This window comes from Oncorhynchus nerka, unplaced genomic scaffold (genome assembly GCF_034236695.1).
Source record: "Oncorhynchus nerka isolate Pitt River unplaced genomic scaffold, Oner_Uvic_2.0 unplaced_scaffold_6659, whole genome shotgun sequence".
NCBI lineage: Eukaryota > Metazoa > Chordata > Actinopteri > Salmoniformes > Salmonidae > Oncorhynchus > Oncorhynchus nerka.
Window position 1 is genome coordinate 1 of NW_027034657.1, and position 8476 is coordinate 8476.

The following is an 8476-nucleotide window of genomic DNA, read 5'->3' on the forward strand; positions in this document are numbered from 1 at the left end:
CTACGCTAAATGCTAATAGTATTAGTTAAAACTCAAAAGTTCATTAAAATACACATGCAGGGTATCAAATTAAAGCTACACTCGTTGTGAATCCAGGCAACAAGTCAGATTTTTAAAATGCTTTTCGGCGACAGCATGAGAAGCTATTATCTGATAGCATGCACCAATACACTACAACAGAAAAGCACAGCAGGGGACGTAAACAAAATAATTAGCATTTCGGCGTTACACAAACCGCACAATAAAATAGAAAACAGTCATTACCTTTCACCATCTTCTTTGTTGGCACTCCTAGATGTCCCATAAACACTATTGGGTCTTTATTTCGATTAAATCGGTCCATATAAAGCCAAGATATCGTTATATGTAGACTGTGTGATAAACGAAAAAACAGCGATTTCACAGCGTAACGTCATTTTTTAAAATTCAAAAAGTACGATAAACTTTCACAAAACACTTCGAAATACGTTTGTAATGCTACTTTAGGTATTAGTAAACAAAATCTTTATGTATCTCATGTTGCTCTTGCGTCCTTCATCTTTTTTGATTCTCTTTTTAAAAATCTTAATTTATCTGATGTTGCTCTTTCTTCCATCGTATAAACTTAGAATTAGTTTCTGCTTTTATGTCTGAAGCAGATTGAATTAGAAAAACACGGCAGATAATTGCAATAACAGACGTGGGAATTAGGGTAAAGGCTGGATTCCCTTTATTTGTCCGGTGTCCTTGGTGGCCTTGTTTGAAATTACATTACAGTTTTCTGTTGAGAAAAAGTTGCAGCGGTGGACTTTGAACCGAAAGACTGGGTCCTTAAATCCAGTTCTCTGGACAGCTCGGCCACAGTACCCACTGTTAAAATGGACTGCTTGGTCGTCGCACAGACCATCACAACTTTCCTTTTTTCCAATCAAGGATTTGACGTGAACAACCACCGGTAGGAGGTGCAACTGCCACCGCGGGGGCACAGGACTTGGTGGCTGGTTGGTTAAGGCGATGGACTACACTATTGAGTTGGAACCCCATCCGTGACACACAACATTGCTTCTTTTCTCCCTTGCATGGGCGACATGAAAGTAAAAACCCTGAAATAAAGCAGAACATGTGATATCTTGCGCAAAAAAACTCAATAAAGATGGCAGTGGTGGGATTTGAACCCACGCCTCCTTAGAGACTGGAGCCTAAATCCAGCGCCTTAGACCGCTCGGCCACACTACCGAGCTCTGGCAAACTATTCACACTTTCTCGTCAGTTACCTAGAGCGTCTGCACTTCCTTGTATTTTAGTCTTCTTTTTCATTTTCTTCTTTAAAATCTTTATGTATCTCATGTTGCTCTTGCGTCCTTCATCTTTTTTTGATTCTCTTTTTAAAAATCTTAATTTATCTGATGTTGCTCTTTCTTCCATCGTATAAACTTAGAATTAGTTTCTGCTTTTATGTCTGAAGCAGATTGAATTAGAAAAACACGGCAGATAATTGCAATAACAGACGTGGGAATTAGGGTAAAGGCTGGATTCCCTTTATTTGTCCGGTGTCCTTGGTGGCCTTGTTTGAAATTACATTACAGTTTTCTGTTGAGAAAAAGTTGCAGCCGTGGACTTTGAACCGAAAGACTGGGTCCTTAAATCCAGTTCTCTGAACAGCTCGGCCACAGTACCCACTGTTAAAATGGACTGCTTGGTCGTCGCACAGACCATCACAACTTTCCTTTTTTCCAATCAAGGATTTGACGTGAACAACCACCGGTAGGAGGTGCAACTGCCACCGCGGGGGCACAGGACTTGGTGGCTGGTTGGTTAAGGCGATGGACTACACTATTGAGTTGGAACCCCATCCGTGACACACAACATTGCTTCTTTTCTCCCTTGCATGGGCGACATGAAAGTAAAAACCCTGAAATAAAGCAGAACATGTGATAGCTTGCGCAAACAAACTCAATAAAGATGGCAGTGGTGGGATTTGAACCCACGCCTCCTTAGAGACTGGAGCCTTAATCCAGCGCCTTAGACCGCTCGGCCACACTACCCAGCTCTGGCAAACTATTCACACTTTCTCGTCAGTTACCTAGAGCGTCTGCACTTCCTTGTATTTTAGTCTTCTTTTTCATTTTCTTCTTTAAAATCTTTATGTATCTCATGTTGCTCTTGCGTCCTTCATCTTTTTTTGATTCTCTTTTTAAAAATCTTAATTTATCTGATGTTGCTCTTTCTTCCATCGTATAAACTTAGAATTAGTTTCTGCTTTTATGTCTGAAGCAGATTGAATTAGAAAAACACGGCAGATAATTGCAATAACAGACGTGGGAATTAGGGTAAAGGCTGGATTCCCTTTATTTGTCCGGTGTCCTTGGTGGCCTTGTTTGAAATTACATTACAGTTTTCTGTTGAGAAAAAGTTGCAGCGGTGGACTTTGAACCGAAAGACTGGGTCCTTAAATCCAGTTCTCTGGACAGCTCGGCCACAGTACCCACTGTTAAAATGGACTGCTTGGTCGTCGCACAGACCATCACAACTTTCCTTTTTCCAATCAAGGATTTGACGTGAACAACCACCGGTAGGAGGTGCAACTGCCACCGCGGGGCACAGGACTTGGTGGCTGGTTGGTTAAGGCGATGGACTACACTATTGAGTTGGAACCCCATCCGTGACACACAACATTGCTTCTTTTCTCCCTTGCATGGGCGACATGAAAGTAAAAACCCTGAAATAAAGCAGAACATGTGATAGCTTGCGCAAACAAACTCAATAAAGATGGCAGTGGTGGGATTTGAACCCACGCCTCCTTAGAGACTGGAGCCTTAATCCAGCGCCTTAGACCGCTCGGCCACACTACCCAGCTCTGGCAAACTATTCACACTTTCTCGTCAGTTACCTAGAGCGTCTGCACTTCCTTGTATTTTAGTCTTCTTTTTCATTTTCTTCTTTAAAATCTTTATGTATCTCATGTTGCTCTTGCGTCCTTCATCTTTTTTTTGATTCTCTTTTTAAAAATCTTAATTTATCTGATGTTGCTCTTTCTTCCATCGTATAAACTTAGAATTAGTTTCTGCTTTTATGTCTGAAGCAGATTGAATTAGAAAAACACGGCAGATAATTGCAATAACAGACGTGGGAATTAGGGTAAAGGCTGGATTCCCTTTATTTGTCCGGTGTCCTTGGTGGCCTTGTTTGAAATTACATTACAGTTTTCTGTTGAGAAAAAGTTGCAGCGGTGGACTTTGAACCGAAAGACTGGGTCCTTAAATCCAGTTCTCTGGACAGCTCGGCCACAGTACCCACTGTTAAAATGGACTGCTTGGTCGTCGCACAGACCATCACAACTTTCCTTTTTTCCAATCAAGGATTTGACGTGAACAACCACCGGTAGGAGGTGCAACTGCCACCGCGGGGGCACAGGACTTGGTGGCTGGTTGGTTAAGGCGATGGACTACACTATTGAGTTGGAACCCCATCCGTGACACACAACATTGCTTCTTTTCTCCCTTGCATGGGCGACATGAAAGTAAAAACCCTGAAATAAAGCAGAACATGTGATAGCTTGCGCAAACAAACTCAATAAAGATGGCAGTGGTGGGATTTGAACCCACGCCTCCTTAGAGACTGGAGCCTTAATCCAGCGCCTTAGACCGCTCGGCCACACTACCCAGCTCTGGCAAACTATTCACACTTTCTCGTCAGTTACCTAGAGCGTCTGCACTTCCTTGTATTTTAGTCTTCTTTTTCATTTTCTTCTTTAAAATCTTTATGTATCTCATGTTGCTCTTGCGTCCTTCATCTTTTTTTGATTCTCTTTTTAAAAATCTTAATTTATCTGATGTTGCTCTTTCTTCCATCGTATAAACTTAGAATTAGTTTCTGCTTTTATGTCTGAAGCAGATTGAATTAGAAAAACACGGCAGATAATTGCAATAACAGACGTGGGAATTAGGGTAAAGGCTGGATTCCCTTTATTTGTCCGGTGTCCTTGGTGGCCTTGTTTGAAATTACATTACAGTTTTCTGTTGAGAAAAAGTTGCAGCGGTGGACTTTGAACCGAAAGACTGGGTCCTTAAATCCAGTTCTCTGGACAGCTCGGCCACAGTACCCACTGTTAAAATGGACTGCTTGGTCGTCGCACAGACCATCACAACTTTCCTTTTTCCAATCAAGGATTTGACGTGAACAACCACCGGTAGGAGGTGCAACTGCCACCGCGGGGCACAGGACTTGGTGGCTGGTTGGTTAAGGCGATGGACTACACTATTGAGTTGGAACCCCATCCGTGACACACAACATTGCTTCTTTTCTCCCTTGCATGGGCGACATGAAAAGTAAAAACCCTGAAATAAAGCAGAACATTGATGATAGGCGCAAACAAACTCAATAAAGATGGCAGTGGTGGGATTTGAACCCACGCCTCCTTAGAGACTGGAGCCTTAATCCAGCGCCTTAGACCGCTCGGCCACACTACCCAGCTCTGGCAAACTATTCACACTTTCTCGTCAGTTACCTAGAGCGTCTGCACTTCCTTGTATTTTAGTCTTCTTTTTCATTTTCTTCTTTAAAATCTTTATGTATCTCATGTTGCTCTTGCGTCCTTCATCTTTTTTGATTCTCTTTTTAAAAATCTTAATTTATCTGATGTTGCTCTTTCTTCTTCCATCGTATAAACTTAGAATTAGTTTCTGCTTTTATGTCTGAAGCAGATTGAATTAGAAAAACACGGCAGATAATTGCAATAACAGACGTGGGAATTAGGGTAAAGGCTGGATTCCCTTTATTTGTCCGGTGTCCTTGGTGGCCTTGTTTGTGTCAGTTTTGGTGGCCTTGTTTGAAAAATTACATTACAGTTTTCTGTTGAGAAAAAGTTGCAGCAGCGGTGGACTTTGAACCGAAAGACTGGGTCCTTTCCTTTTTTGAACCGAAAGACTGGGTCCTTAAATCCAGTTCTCTGGACAGCTCCACCACAGTACCCCACAGTACCCACTGTTAAAATGGACTGCTTGGTCGTCGCACAGACCATCACAACTTTCCTTTTTTTCCAATCAAGGATTTGACGTGAACAACAACCACCGGTAGGAGGTGCAACTGCCACTGCGGGGCACAGGACTTGGTGGCTGGTTGGTTAAGGCGATGGACTACACTATTGAGTTGGAACCCCATCCGTGACACACAACATTGCTTCTTTTCTCCCTTGCATGGGCGACATGAAAGTAAAAACCCTGAAATAAAGCAGAACATGTGATAGCTTGCGCAAACAAACTCAATAAAGATGGCAGTGGTGGGATTTGAACCCACGCCTCCTTAGAGACTGGAGCCTTAATCCAGCGCCTTGACCGCTCGGCCACACTACCCAGCTCTGGCAAACTATTCACACTTTCTTTCACACTTTCTGTCAGTTACCTAGAGCGTCTGCACTTCCTTGTATTTTAGTCTTCTTTTTCATTTTCTTCTTTAAAATCTTTATATCTTTCTTTATCTCATGTTGCTCTTGAAGTCCTTCATCTTTTTTGATTCTCTTTTAAAAATCTTAATTTATCTGATGTTGCTCTTTCTTCCATCGTATAAACTTAGAATTAGTTTCTGCTTTTATGTCTGAAGCAGATTGAATTAGAAAAACACGGCAGATAATTGCAATAACAGACGTGGGAATTAGGGTAAAGGCTGGATTCCCTTTATTTGTCCGGTGTCCTTGTTGGCCTTGTTTGAAATTACATTACAGTTTTCTGTTGAGAAAAAGTTGCAGTGGACTGTGGACTTTGAACCGAAAGACTGGGTCCTTAAATCCAGTTCTCTGACAGCTCGGCCACAGTACCCACTGTTAAAATGGACTGCTTGGTCTCGCACAGACCATCACAACTTTCCTTTTTCCAATCAAGGATTTGACGTGAACAACCACCGGTAGGAGGTGCAACTGCCACCTGGGGCACAGGACTTGGTGGCTGGACTTTACTTGGTGGCTGGTTGGTTAAGGCGATGGACTACACTATTGAGTTGGAACCCCATCCGTGACACACAACATTGCTTCTTTTCTCCCTTGCATGGGCGACATGAAAGTAAAAACCCTGAAATAAAGCAGAACATGTGATAGCTTGCGCAAACAAGCTCAATAAAGATGGCAGTGGTGGGATTTGAACCCACACCTCCTTAGAGACTGGAGCCTAAATCCAGCGCCTTAGACCGCTCGGCCACACTACCCTGCTCTGGCGAACTATTCACATTTTCTCGTCAGTTACCTAGAGCGTCTGCACTTCCTTGTATTTTAGTCTTCTTTTTCATTTTCTTCTTTAAAATCTTTATGTATCTCATGTTGCTCTTGCGTCCTTCATCTTTTTTTGATTCTCTTTTTAAAAATCTTAATTTATCTGATGTTGCTCTTTCTTCCATCGTATAAACTTAGAATTAGTTTCTGCTTTTCTGTCTGAAACATATTGAATTAGAAAAACACGGCAGATAATTGCAATAACAGACGTGGGAATTAGGGTAAAGGCTGGATTCCCTTTATTTGTCCGGTGTCCTTGGTGGCCTTGTTTGAAATTACATTACAGTTTTCTGTTGAGAAAAAGTTGCAGCGGTGGACTTTGAACCGAAAGACTGGGTCCTTAAATCCAGTTCTCTGGACAGCTCGGCCACAGTACCCACTGTTAAAATGGACTGCTTGGTCGTCGCACAGACCATCACAACTTTCCTTTTTCCAATCAAGGATTTGACGTGAACAACCACCGGTAGGAGGTGCAACTGCCACCGCGGGGCACAGGACTTGGTGGCTGGTTGGTTAAGGCGATGGACTACACTATTGAGTTGGAACCCCATCCGTGACACACAACATTGCTTCTTTTCTCCCTTGCATGGGCGACATGAAAGTAAAAACCCTGAAATAAAGCAGAACATGTGATAGCTTGCGCAAACAAACTCAATAAAGATGGCAGTGGTGGGATTTGAACCCACGCCTCCTTAGAGACTGGAGCCTAAATCCAGCGCCTTAGACCGCTCGGCCACACTACCCTGCTCTGGCGAACTATTCACATTTTCTCGTCAGTTACCTAGAGCGTCTGCACTTCCTTGTATTTTAGTCTTCTTTTTCATTTTCTTCTTTAAAATCTTTATGTATCTCATGTTGCTCTTGCGTCCTTCATCTTTTTTTTATTCTCTTTTTAAAAATCTTAATTTATCTGATGTTGCTCTTTCTTCCATCGTATAAACTTAGAATTAGTTTCTGCTTTTCTGTCTGAAACATATTGAATTAGAAAAACACGGCAGATAATTGCAATAACAGACGTGGGAATTAGGGTAAAGGCTGGATTCCCTTTATTTGTCCGGTGTCCTTGGTGGCCTTGTTTGAAATTACATTACAGTTTTCTGTTGAGAAAAAGTTGCAGCGGTGGACTTTGAACCGACACCTCCGAAAGACTGGGTCCGTAAATCCAGTTCTCTGGACAGCTCGGCCACAGTACCCACTTGCTCCTACCCTCTACTTTTTTGAACATTTTGTTAAAAATCGCGCAACATTTCAGCGCCCTGCTACTCATGCCAGGAATATAGTACGTTCATATGGTTAGAATGTGTGGATAGGAAACCCTCGGACGTTTTTAAAACTGGTTAAATCACGACTGTGGCTATAACATAACGTGCGTTACATCGGAAAGCGCAGGAAAACCTGATCACAGAAAATGGAAATAATTATCCTTGCGCCACTTCCAGCAATTGTTGACAGTGAGCCGAATTAGATAAGACCGAGCATTCAACTCCCACAGCATCCCCATGTTGTCTAGAGTCTTGTGAATTGAATCATCTTTGATTCTTGGTTGAACCGAAACAGGGGCACCACTTACCTCCGGTCTCCGCCCAGATCATTCCGGAAGAGCTCTCTCGTGAAATTTTTTCCAAGACGACAGCTAATGATTTTTACATCGCCTACGGATGATTTTTATCGCTTATTAACGTTTACTAATACCTAAAGTAGCATTACAAACGTATTTCGAAGTGTTTTGTGAAAGTTTATCGTCTACTTTTTGAATTTTAAAAAATGACGTTACGTTGTGAAATCGCTGTTTTTTTCGTTTATCACACAGTCTACATATAACGATATCTTGGCTTTATATGGCCCGATTTAATCGAAATAAAGACCCAATAGTGTTTATGGGACATCTAGGAGTGCCAACAAAGAAGATGGTGAAAGGTAATGACTGTTTTCTATTTCATTGTGCGGTTTGTGTAACGCCGAAATGCTAATTATTTTGTTTTTACGTCCCCTGCTGTGCTTTTGTGTTGTAGTGTATTGGTGCATGCTATCAGATAATAGCTTCTCATGCTGTCGCCGAAAAGCATTTTAAAAATCTGACTTGTTGCCTGGATTCACAACGAGTGTAGCTTTAATTTGATACCCTGCATGTGTATTTTAATGAACTTTTTGAGTTTTAACTAATACTATTAGCATTTAGCGTAGCTCATTTGCATTTCCAGAGCTCTAGTTGGGACGCAAGCGTCCCAAGTAGAAGCA

General features: G+C 42.0%; 8 non-coding genes across 8 annotated transcripts; all 8 read right to left on the reverse strand.

The window, feature by feature from the left end:
• Positions 1-1133: 1133 nt before the first annotated feature.
• trnal-uag (transfer RNA leucine (anticodon UAG)) lies at positions 1134-1215 on the reverse strand. Its single transcript has one exon. It is a non-coding gene; the product is annotated as a tRNA-Leu (tRNA).
• Positions 1216-1942: 727 nt separating this feature from the next.
• Positions 1943-2024, reverse strand: trnal-aag (transfer RNA leucine (anticodon AAG)). The gene has a single exon. It is a non-coding gene; the product is annotated as a tRNA-Leu (tRNA).
• Positions 2025-2749: 725 nt separating this feature from the next.
• Positions 2750-2831, reverse strand: trnal-aag (transfer RNA leucine (anticodon AAG)). Its single transcript has one exon. It is a non-coding gene; the product is annotated as a tRNA-Leu (tRNA).
• A 728-nt stretch (positions 2832-3559) lies between these two features.
• trnal-aag (transfer RNA leucine (anticodon AAG)) lies at positions 3560-3641 on the reverse strand. The gene has a single exon. It is a non-coding gene; the product is annotated as a tRNA-Leu (tRNA).
• Positions 3642-4366: 725 nt separating this feature from the next.
• trnal-aag (transfer RNA leucine (anticodon AAG)) lies at positions 4367-4448 on the reverse strand. The gene has a single exon. It is a non-coding gene; the product is annotated as a tRNA-Leu (tRNA).
• Positions 4449-5249: 801 nt separating this feature from the next.
• trnal-aag (transfer RNA leucine (anticodon AAG)) lies at positions 5250-5330 on the reverse strand. The gene has a single exon. It is a non-coding gene; the product is annotated as a tRNA-Leu (tRNA).
• Positions 5331-6092: 762 nt separating this feature from the next.
• On the reverse strand, positions 6093-6174 carry trnal-uag (transfer RNA leucine (anticodon UAG)). The gene has a single exon. It is a non-coding gene; the product is annotated as a tRNA-Leu (tRNA).
• Positions 6175-6899: 725 nt separating this feature from the next.
• trnal-uag (transfer RNA leucine (anticodon UAG)) lies at positions 6900-6981 on the reverse strand. The gene has a single exon. It is a non-coding gene; the product is annotated as a tRNA-Leu (tRNA).
• Positions 6982-8476: the final 1495 nt, after the last annotated feature.